Source organism: Arachis hypogaea, chromosome 20 (assembly GCF_003086295.3).
Source record: "Arachis hypogaea cultivar Tifrunner chromosome 20, arahy.Tifrunner.gnm2.J5K5, whole genome shotgun sequence".
NCBI classification, from domain to species: domain Eukaryota; kingdom Viridiplantae; phylum Streptophyta; class Magnoliopsida; order Fabales; family Fabaceae; genus Arachis; species Arachis hypogaea.
This window is the reverse complement of record NC_092055.1, coordinates 127,946,750-127,959,876: the sequence shown is the minus strand read 5'-3', so window position 1 is coordinate 127,959,876 and position 13,127 is coordinate 127,946,750. Positions and strand designations below refer to the sequence as shown.

The window sequence follows — 13,127 nt, the reverse complement described above, 5'->3', positions numbered from 1 at the left end:
TTCAAACTAGTTTGTCATTCTTAACAACAAACAATGCTCATAAATAACAACAATCTCCAGATTACATCAATTCTATATTTTCATCACTAAATACAAATTACAAGCTAAACAAAACACAACCATCAATACTACAGTTACAAGTAACACTCTACTTGTTCTAACTTTGCCCCTGAATTTTTTCATTTTCCTTGCAATCATGGAGAAACTTTCTTGATTCTCCCTTTTAACTGTAGTGATTGTCAACCCATCTTCACATATTGCATAAGAATGCTCTGTATTCTTTTTTGCTAATGATCTTGCAAGACCTTCCCAACCTTCTTCGATCTCATCCACCCCCATAAAGTATTTGCAGTCTCTTGTCTGGAAAATCAAAATATCCATGCCCATCCAACTATCAACAAAAATTCAAAAAATAAAAAAATTGGAACCTTCACAAAAAGAAAAAGAAAAAAGAAATATGCTAACCCATTACCTTCCAAAGAGGACATCGGATGAACCATCTATATTGGTTTGTTACCATGCCAGATTCCATTAACACAACCTCCAGTCCACAGAAGCATCTCCCATCAAGCTTCTTTTCCTTTTTCTTTCTCGAACTCGAAGTATTGCTGCAACTTACATTACTTATAGCAGAGTTAAATCTGCACAGAAGCATGGCCAGGGGTTAGAGGATTTTTCTTTGTCAGTGTTCGTGTTTGAGAAAGAAACAAAAATAAAATGGTTTTAATTTCTAGGTTAGGGTAAACATTGGAGAAGAAAGGAAGAAGAAAGGCATGCTAGGGTTTCAATTTTCGTAAAGGTATACATTGGATTACACGTAGATAGGTTTGGAGTGGTTTTGTTGCCACGTAGGTTCGGATATTAACGGATCAATTGTGTAACCAACGTCAGGATACTTTTGACCCACAGAGGTCATCTTCTGTGGTTACAAGGTGAGTTTCCTTCTTTTATGGGTACATTTGTCAACGTTTATATCTTTTATGGATACAAATGATCATTTACTCTTCGAAAAATTTGTTCTATAATATTGTGAACGGTGCTTATGATTCTATTTTTTTTTATTCTTTTTCAAGCTTTTAAGATAGTGCTGCATACAATTATATAATTTTTTTCTTTGCTTGCAAATCCTGTTTCTTATTTTTCAAGACTTACTTATTCAAGGACAACTTTGTTATTTTTTTTATTTATGTTTATGATTCAAATTATCTTAGCATTATCAAACATAGGGCTCCACATGGATCGAATAATATCCGCATATTCATGGTAATTATCCACATCCGATCCGAATTTTGCAGATATTATCCGATCTGCACTATGGTAGGATCGGATTGCGAATTTAGCAATGATATCCGCGGATCCGATCCGCAAATCCGCATATTCGCACGTCTCATATAAATAGCATAGTTTAAGAAAGTAAACCCTAATGTGATATGAATTTTAGTGTGTTGTTTTATGAATTTTATGATATCTTGTTTTTAATTTTTTATGTTATACTTCAATTTAGAATAATTAAACTTAAATCTTGTGTTATTATTTTTTTTTATTGTTAAAGAAAATTTTTATTGATAATATTATAAGAGTAAATAGGCTCAAATAGGTGAAAAATGAATTTTATGGATATTTTTTTGTAAAAATAGCCAAATAGAATCTTAAAATAGTTTTTTTTTTAATTATGCGAATATACACGATATCCGATATGCGGATCGGATCGAATCTGGCCTAAAAAAATGCGGATATCGTATCCGATCCGATCCGATGAGTACAGTACGAATCGGATAAAATTTTAGACTATATCCAATCCGATCCTATTCGTGTGCAGCCCTAATCAAACAAGAATGACATAAAATTATATAACTCATTTTAAAAAAATCGCCATAATATCAAATCTTCATCCAAAAGACCAATTGCATGCTTTGAAAAGTGATTTGTACTGGGGAAAATTCCAAAAAACAATTACAGTAGCTAAGTCCAAAACTTTGAGAATGCTAAAGGATAAATAGAAGGGTTATGTTAGATAACCAATGATTTTCTTGAACAACATGAACAACGGGTTCTAAAATTGACCCAATTAAAGTAAAACACACTACACTCCAAAATATTTATCTAAATCTAAATATTAGAATAACCATCCGCACACCTAATAAATTAAACATCCAATATATCAATTGTTCATATTATTTAATATTTTTATTATCTACTTATACTTTTCCTAAATAAAAATCGAAAAATTTCAAAAAAACTCGTCGTTTCGAGAAGTCTGCCAATAACAAGGAAGATGATTGCAATTGTGACAACAAGAAGAGGCTTTGTCATTTAACCCCACATTATGAGTCCAAATTTGAACTTAATCACGTTCCTTCCATCATTTTCTTTAAGGGCCTTCTTCTTCCTTGTGTCGGTCTCCGAATTGTATTTGACACACGATTTATAATTTTTAATCTCTTCTATATTATCTTTTTATTTATTTTTAATTTCTCATATTCACAGTGTACCTAAAAACAAAGGTACGTACGTCATACATGTCAATTTAAAAAGCACGACATGAAAGACATCGAGCATTAATTTCTCATTATTATTATTATTATTAAACAAGGCAAAACATGCATTATCTACTAGTGTCTGTAAATACGACAACTTAACGAAACTTTCCTTTACTTCATAGAGGTGGTTACGTTGCATTTATTTTTCTTGTGATCACTAACAAGATATATGGAAATACTACTGCTTATTAGCTTTTAGACGGTTACCGACTTTTGTGCTTTATATACATATCTATATAGATGATTAATCACGTAAAATTATCTTTATAAAAAAAATTAAAAATTATTAAATAATTTAATATATTTAACCAATCGGTGTCGCTAAAAAACTAGTTAAAAAGTTAATTAACTAAACCCAACTAGTTAAAAAAAAAACAAGAAGTCTGTTATATGTAAAAAAAATAACAAAACTCTACTATTTTAATTTTTAAAATTTTAAAATAAAAAAAAATGACTTATGTTATAATTGATTTTTGGAATTTATTCTTAACTAAATTATAATTTAAGAGTTTTTAATTAATTTTTTTATTAAAGATAGAAAGACTCAAATTCACAACTTGCTTAAATGAGTATTTTTTTTTAATGTCTCCCACTTAGATAAGTATGGAGAGACATGCCATGGCTAAGAGTTTTTAACTATTATTTGCATATAAAAATAGTTTTATATGAATAATCATCGTATATATATACGATAATATTTGTATCGGAATGCATATCAAAATCAAACACGGTTACCCTTACACCCACATTCATGTGCTAATAAAAATTTTTTGACGTTGACTCAAATAATTTGCCAAACCTGTCTCTGTTACAACTTTTTTATTTATATTTATTGTGTATGTTAGGTTCGAATTCTGATTACGATTGAAAGTAGTGTCCATGTTCCTAATTGGGAAATGGCAAAGCCACTAAAAATCTATTTATTTTTCTTCTTTAATTTTGTTTTGGGGCCTGGCATGCATGCAATGCAAATGCATATGAGAATTAGAAATCAACACTTGTCTCTATAATTAAATTATTTCGGTGGAGTGTATACCAGATAACGTGCAATCATTAACTAACATACCCTCTTTTTTATTTCTTTTAATATTTAATTTAATTAATTTAACTATCTGATTTACTTTTCTTGAGTGATTGATTACTTTACCTTGTAGTGTTTAATTTCTTTTGTTTATGTGGTTGACAACGAAGAATTACTTATGATTAAAGAGGAAGTTATCCTAGTCCAATGGTTATATATAGTTCAATTGCGATACAATTAGTTTTTTTAATACATATGTATTAAAAAATAAAAAGAGAAATGTTTAATTTGGTGATTGAAGTTAACCCTAAATATCATAAGCAAGTTAAATGAATTTCACTCACTAAACCAACCTCGTTCAATTGACATCACATTATTATCAACGTTATATGCATATATTATATTATTTAACTATACTAATTTATATACTAAAATCAACTATCAATCTAAAAATATATATTAAAATATAAAATATATATTAAAAATAAATTAAATTATATATATTTATTATATATAAATATATAATAACTGATTTTAATCTTTAATTTTGAGTACAAATAATATTTTTATATATTATTTTCTATCACACTCACAAAGATAATAAATTAAAGCACGTAACGACAAAATAAGGATATATAATTTTAGTTTTATGGGTTGATTAGAGGCAAATCTTAATCTGTTTCGAAGAAAGTGAAGAACACTACTACTGCGCTTTTTTATTTGAATTATAAAGTTTAAGTTTTAAATATTAAATTTTAAATAATAAATTTTAAATTCTAAATCTTAAATTTTAATTTTAGATAAATACTCTTTTCGATTTTTTATATTTTTTTCGTGAGATATATCGTATCTTAATCATCCTTAAACTTTAACTAGGTTTTGATCTATTAATAAAATTGGACAAATCGACTTTCTGGTCGGAGTTGACACCTAAACACTTGACATTGACATTGACATATCATACTCCACTTGACATGTCAGACGAGCAATCTGTTGCTAACCGATTACAGAGTCAATTTGTCCAATTTTACTTATAGATGAAAATTTGGTAGAGATAGCAATGGGGCAGGTAGAGATAGATTTTTGTCCTATCCGACCTTGTCCCACCCTACAATAATCCGCATCGAACCCGCCTCCACTTCTACCCATGGGTAGTAAAAAGTTAAACTGTAATATACTCCTATAATTATTAAAATCCAACAAATAAAGTTAAATTTTAAAATTTATATAATTATCATTACATACATAACACAAATAAAAATAAAAAATTTAAATATAATATAACATTATTAATAATTTTACTAATATATATATATATATATATATATATATATATATATATATATATATATATATATATATATATATATATATATAACCTAAACGCAATCTCGCTCCGCCTAAGAACCCGTCCTGTTATCCGCCCCAAGCGGGTAGGGACAGAATAGATACCCACATGTATAGATACCCACATGTTTAAATAGCGTTATCACACCTAAAATCTGATAGATGATTAGAGACGATATGTCTTACAAAAATAAAAATTAAAGATCAAAAAAAATATTTAACCTTTAATTTTTTATTTTGGATTCTAAGCCATTATAAAAAATTAAAATTTATTTAAATAACAGTGTAACACCCTTTATTTATTACATTCCTTATTATTAATAATAAGCGTTTAGAAATGAGTCTTGATTAAACAATAATTATTTGAATAGTAGAAAATTATTTTAATTCCTCAATCTAAAACAAGATCTAATGCTGCCACATAATCCTCCAACCCTAAAAATAAATAAGTCAATGCCATGCACTGAATGCCTATAAAACCCCTGGCCTTCGATTCTGGTGGCAGATGGAAATATAGAGGCATATCAACATCATTCATTTCTGAAATGTTGGGTATCATATTAAATAATTTAATTAAATATATTTAATTACTTAATGATTTTTAACTATCATTTTTATATATAAATATATTAATATGAGTAATTATGTTTTGAAATAGAATGCATATTTTCTAATAGAATAATTTAAATGTTCAAATTCTATTATTAAAAATTTAATTAATATAACTCAATTCAATGGAAGTCTTATTAAAACATAAGAAATTCTATCATTATTATTATTTGAATTAATCAAATAATTATTACCAATTTATATATAATTATAATAATTACTAAAAAATATTTTAGTCAAATATACTAAAATATATGTTATTTTAATCTAATAAAAAATATATATTTCATAAATAATTCAAAAAAAAATATCATTTAAATATTTAGTAAGAAAAAGATATCATTTTTTTAATTTTAATTCATACGATTTAAATTTATTTTTTTAAAAGACCAAAGTGACCTACATTGACCAATGAACTATAATTCAAATGGCATAATCTCTTTATACTTACCTAAAAATCGCAAATTCGAGTCTCACTCTTAATTTTAGAAAAAAAAAATACCCACATTGTTAAGCAGTAATACAATTACAAAATGAATAACATTAGTGAAATAATAATTTAGAGATATCTTATTTAATTTAATACTTATAATTTTATATATATAATATCTAAAGTTACTGATTTATTATATTTAATATTATGTATTTATTTTAGGAATAATTAATAAATATAAAATAAAATAATTTTAAACTGATTTGAATTAATTTTTATTGTGTTCAACTCATTTGTTCTATGACATATACGGTACCATATACTTGTATGTAGTTGCATTAATGCAAGACAGTTGAGAGAATGAAACAACAAAAAATGAATAAAAATACATAAAAATCCAAATCATGTGGCACATAGCAAAAGTGACAGATAATGGTCCGCAACTAATTTAGCTTCTCATTGAATATTCATGTATCATGCCATCATCCATCAATTCCAACTCAATATTTTTCAAAAAAGCAATACTATGCCAATATATACAGGAGTATAAATAATTAAAAGATAAAGTATATTTTTTATTTTTAATATTTATAATTTTTAAAAAAATATTTTTAATATTTAATTTATATATTATTATTTTAAACATTTTTATTCATTCAAGTTTTTTAATATTTTTTATTTGTGTTAAAATTATCTTTTAGATATTTTTAATTTTGTCTCTAATATTTTAAATAGAAATAATATTTAAAGATAATTTTGATATAAATTAAAAATATAAAAAATAAAATTAAACTTTACAAGTATTTTTGAAAAATATCACAAATATTAGTAATAAAGAAACGTAATTTATTCATAATTAAAAATATAAATTAAAAAAAAAGAATGTCTTTTTTTCTTATGGGGCTCCATGCATCAAGCTAAGGAGGGTAGGTATTAATTTGTTGAACCATATAGCCCACAAAGGATACTATTTAATTAAGATGATGATCTAACTTGGCTATATATAGTGTGTTCATCTTCCTCATTAAGCCACCTCTCACTTTCAATTGTTCATACCGACAAGTCTTGACTATTGCGAAATTGACTCTTACTTTTCAATTAATTAGTATTAGTTTATGGATAGAACTAATAAATAGTTATTTTATTACATTTTTATTTTAGAAGACCATGATATAATATATAGTTTGAATTTTTTTTCCATCAACCAAATTGGTAGCTAATTATGTAATTGATAGTGCTGTGTCAAAGATGCATGGTCACGCCAGAACTTTTTTTTTTGTTTTATCTAGAATAAACATAAGGTCAAGTATGTGTGTATGGTGTATATATATATCAATTATTGAACAAGCAAAGTTAGAAAAGGTCGTGGCATGTGGCATGTAGAATGTAGCATGTTCTTAAACGAACTTGTAATTATATTTAGGATTTTGTTATTCTGTATTTTAATTTTTAAGGGTATTGGTTAAACATATTATAAAAAAATATTTTAATATTATTTATTGCAAAAATAAATTTTTTTATAATATGCTTATTGCTTAACTAATGTTTTTAGAATATATGATAACAAAACCCTTATATTTATACTAATTAACTTGGAAGTTGGAACATTCTAATTTGTCTTTTGGCATACATGTGAATGATGTGATGATATGTCTTTAATAATTTGGTCCATTGTTATTTAGTTAACCTGATAATAAACTGATCTCTATTTACCTTGCAATTAAGTGATTTAATTTGTATATATGTGCGTATTTTTTTTATCTTCAAAATAATTTATTTCATGATTTTTTATATAGCTAAAAAATTGAAAATTTATTTTTCTTATTAAATATTACTCTGTTTGATTAACTTTTTCAAAATAACTGAAAATAGAAAAATTTAAACTTTAGTTATTTTATGAAATTTATACTCACATGTAAAAAAAAAGTAATTTGTAACCTAACATACATAGGAATTTGATGATAAAATAACACACAGCAAAATCAATATCGAAGATCTTAAATAAATATGAAATGAAGCAAGTTGATCCGGTCACAACAATTATGCAATCCCAAATACATCCTCAATGACGAAATGAAAATAGAGAAATATCTAAGCAAATTAAGAGTACTAGCTCCAATCTTAGTTAGGTATATAATTATTTATGTATTTTTTTTATTAATTTAAATTTAAAAAAAAAATAATTTTATGATATAATAGAAGAATTTCTATGATTCAAAAATCTAAATTTTAATTTTTGTTGACTCTAAAAAAATTTTAATATAAAAAAATTAAAAAAAGTCTATGAAAATAAATTACATAAATCCAAAAAAATTCTTATATAAGAATATTATATATATATATTTGGATAAAATATATTTTTATTCTTAAAGTTTATTAAAATTTTTAAAAATATCCCTAAGTTTTATTTTGTTATAATTTTGTATCAAAAGTTTTTTCATTTGCATCAAATATTCTCCTAGCAATTAATTTTTTAAAAAACTTTGGACAAATTCAACAATAATTTCACAAAAACAATTTCAACACAAACAAACCAGACATAGTTGTTATGTATTATTGCTAGATTGACTCTAAACTTTTTGAAAACTTACCTATCAAGAATATATTTGATGTAAATAAAAATTTTTTAAAATAAAATTAAAATAAAATAAAACTTAAAGATATTTTTAAATTTTTTGACAAATTTTAAAAATAAAAATTATATTTTATCCTTTATTTTTTTATTAGTGTAAGTTTTTAGAAACAGCATAGGCTGCGTATAGCTTCTGCTTCAAATTTTTTGCTCATCTTTTAAATAAAAATAATTTTAATCTTGCCGGAAGAAAGTGATGAAGAGAGAAAAAATAAATAAATAAATAAGGGAGAAGGAGAGAAAAGAGAGGGGGTTGCCTTTGATTGCTTGGAAATGGTTAATTGGTTATGCAACAAGTTATGATATTGCTGCGTTAGGAATTGAACAAATCCATGCATAGTGCATGCATATGTTGGGTTGCTATATTTTTCATCATTACCAAAAATATTTACAAATATTCCCGACAACTGATTTTATTAATTCTGGCCTCCTAGAGACATGGATATTGAAACATGAATATACTGATATATGTTGATCATTATTTGTTTATTTATTGAGACACATTTTTTATAAATATATTAGTACATAAATGTACATATAATATATATATTTTGTATTCCTCTAAAATAATGAAATACAAATATACAATTAATTAGACATAATATTTTATATTTTTATTTTTTATTAATTTTTAAAATATTAATTTTATTTTTAATAACTCTAATTCCTCTTTCTTTTTCTTCTTTTTTCATGTATTTTTTGTTATGCTAACCATCCTCCTTCTTCTTTTTTCTATCTTTCTTCCGTCACTCCCTTTCTCTCCATTATTGCTCTCTCTGTCATTGTTACTGTCCTCGTCGTTACCGCCGTGTCTTCTCCTCTTTCCACTATAAGAAAAATATCCATTCATCCACATTTTTTTAAGCTACATTTGAAAAGCGTAGCCTACGCTTTTCTCCGTGTTGCCTTTTCATGAGAGAAAAAGATACACAATTGTGACATCATTTAAAAAGTGTAGCCTTAGGTATTATAGAAATCACTTATAAAACGTAGCCCTAGATTGATATATACGGGTTCACTTTTCATATCAAAGAGAACGCTTTTAGAGGGTAGCCTATTTGTTAAGTTGTGGGTGCACTTAAAAAGTGATGCCTAATGTATCTAGAGCAAAAAACTTGACACTTGGTAACTTTTTTTCCCCTCTTTTTCCCGAAAGAAAACTTACACTTAGTGAAATTTTTGTAAATTCCCTCTGAAGTCATCACTCACCTCCACAGCGCTTTCATCCCTGCACTGATCGTGAAGAAACCCTCTCACCACTCACCATCGCCACTGACCACTCACCATCGCGCAGAAACCCTCTCACCACCGTGAAGAAACCCACTCATCACCACTCACCACTCACCACTGACTGTCACTCCTGTTCGCCCTCATCTCTGCGCTTCTCACCTTCGCCAACCCTGTTGCGCACAACCCTCACCTTCGCCATTCTCACTGTCGCTGATGACCGTCGCTATTGCTGCACTGACCATCGCTCTTCTTCTCCGTGCCCTAATCACTGATGATCGTCGCTGTTCTGACCATTGCTGTTGCTGCGCCATCGCCACCATCGTCATCTCCGTGCTTCTCATCATCGTCTTCTCTGTGCTCACATCGTTGAATATGTATGTATTGATTTCTATTTGGTTTTGAAATTTTAGAGGTTTAGGGTTCCGATTTTAGGGATTTTAATTTGGGAATTTTAATCTGTGAAACTATAGGTTTGTGAACTGTGATTTGATAACATGCATGCTGTTGTTGATGAAGATGTGTGATATTTTAGGGTTCTCAGTTAAAATCTTTTTCAGTTAGATATCAAAAAGCTCAAGAAAAAAATTGGCATGTAAATGATGGTTATAGAAAATATGAACTAACTTCAATAATTTGAAATTGAGGATTGGATTTTGACGATGGAACACTTAGACACTGTTAGAATTTTTTTCTGTAGAGACAGAGAAAGAACATAATATTTCCTGGCCTCACTTTTAGGAAGTACAAGAAAATACAAGAATTTTCTGTCTTGGAGGATAAATTTTATAAATTTGAATAGTACAACTCAACTTGTAAACTTTTAAGAATTTGGTGGTAATGCCGTAAGCTCAATTTGGGGACTAAATTTGTAAATTTCAGTGTGACAACCTTTAACCAAAAGGAATAGAACGTGATAAATAAATTTCATGTGTTTTGATGTGAGAATGCATACAGTAATTTAGGTTTTACTGAGATTTGATTAATAGTATCATAACAAGTTGGGGTTGGGGTTGAGTACCCATTAAATATAAGTTATATAACTCTACCATGTGAAGTGCTACTTCATAAATCATACTCATTCTTAAGCTTATTATGCGGCATTTGGTTTAAATTCATACCTAATTCAGATCCCTTCACTATTAAAAGTCTACATTTATCTTCCTTTTAAAAAAATAAAAAGGTAGACAGATCATGCACTTTGGATTCATTGGTTAACTTTGCCTTGTCCTTCCAGTGAAAGACTTTTCAGGAATTAAGATTGCAGAGGAGTCGGAATGGAAGAATAGCATTTAGGGCTCAACAGGGGTGGTTAACTTGGCTGGAATGCCCATAAGTACCAGATGCTCTTCGGAGGTTATTGCCTTGTTTCTATCACTGTCATTATTGAATTGTATTGACTTAAAGATTCATAGAGTTTTGGTTATTTCCAAAGCTCATCTTAATTCTACAGATAAAAATAAAAATCAAGCAAAGCAGGATTAGAGTAACATCAAAAGTAAGCATATGATTCCTGATGGTACAAATTGAAAATGAACCTTTTTATATGTATATTTTTCTTGACAAATATATGTGTATCAAGTTAAGCAAGTTTTACTTACAAGAAATTGCTTATTCTTCTTCTGACCTATCCATTTAATAGCAAAGGTTGTAGAATTGATAAACAGTACGCCAGAGGATATTCAACCTAAAGTTTTCGTTAGTGCAACAACTGTTGGTTACTATAGTATATTCATATGCCAAATCTTCTTCTCTACTGGTCGATTATTTTCTTGCTTATTGGTTGTTAACTGCTTTGGTGCACTCTTTAGAATCACTTGAATTGATAGAGAAGTATGCATGATTTTACATATAAAATGTCTTTAACTTCTTTTCACTGTTCAGGCACCAGTGAAACACAAGTGTTTAATGAACAAATTCCATCAAAAAATGATTACTTGGCCGAGGTAAGAACATATGTTTGTTGATACTGTTGCAGAGAATGCAAAATATTAAAATTATAGAACCTCAAAAGAATATTCTGAGTGTTACTCAGCAGGTTTTATGAAGATATACAGTCATTTACATTTTCACCTGAAATACTATTAAACTTGAATACTAACTGATTAGCACATCAGTTGTTATTCAAATTAATGGAGCATTTCGCGATATATACCATCTCTTACGTTATAGGTCACATTGACGGATGCTGTCTTATCTTTTCAGGTATGTCGAAAATGGGAATCAACAGCCTTAAAAGTAAACGGGGATGTTAGAGTAGCTCTAATTCGCATTGGTGTTGTTCTTGGTAAAGATGGTGAAGCACTAAGTATTAGCCTGTAACTACTTGAATTTATGATTTAATATCAAATATTATCTGAAGTTCCTAAAATTCATTATATTTTTGTGTTTAATCTTCTACAGCTAAAATGATACCTCTCTTCAAGATGTTTGCTGGTGGACTTATAGGCTCTGAAAAACAATGGCATGTCCCACATCTTCTAGCTATTATTGATTGGTTCCCGGCTGCATCTTAATTTTAGAAAGGCGCTATAATTAAGTTATTTTTCTTTCTTTTTGTACAGGTTTTCCTAGATTCATTTGGATGACATTGTTAATTTAATATATGAAACACTGATAAATCCCTCCTATAAAGGTGAACTCTTAACTCTCATATCTCCAAAGCGAAATTTATTGAAATTTTGAAAAAAAAAAATTAGTGGATATAGAACATTGGCTAGCATAGATAGTTTGGATGGTGCAATTCTCGATTCTGACTTGTGTGATTTGATTACCATGTTCATATATATCTTTGCAAGTGTGGCCAGCATTTAGTAAAGAACAAAGAAGGCAGAGGTAAATTAATGATATTAGTCATTGATAGTTTTGAGTTTGATTTTTAATTTTTATAATTGCGAATGTCATTATGAATATTTTTCTAATAATTTCTTTTCTATATAATTATGCAGGATAATGTTGAGGATGATAATGAAGATTAAGCTGATTATTATTGTGGTTTATTGGCAAAGATAGAGTAGTGTTGGTCTGTTGGAAATGGATACATGTATAGTTGACTACTAATGACTTTTATTAGAAGATACTTATGTAGGATATGTTTTTCGTAGAGTATTAGTAGTAAATTTTAAGTGGTATTATGGTTATTTTGATATTACTATACTTACTTTAGTGTGAGATGTATGAATACTCACAATTAACTTCATTCTAGTACTTTTGGATCATTATTATAAATATATTTTGGTTAGAGATAATTTTTATTATTTAAAAAAATTATTTAGTATAATTATGTATTTATTATTATTTTATAATATTTAACTCATT

At 27.6% G+C, this 13,127-nt stretch overlaps 1 pseudogene; it reads left to right on the top strand.

Moving 5' to 3' along the window:
* Window positions 1-10,025: 10,025 nt before the first annotated feature.
* Window positions 10,026-12,437, top strand: LOC112786334 (epimerase family protein SDR39U1 homolog, chloroplastic-like; annotated as a pseudogene).
* The last annotated feature ends 690 nt before the right edge of the window (window positions 12,438-13,127 follow it).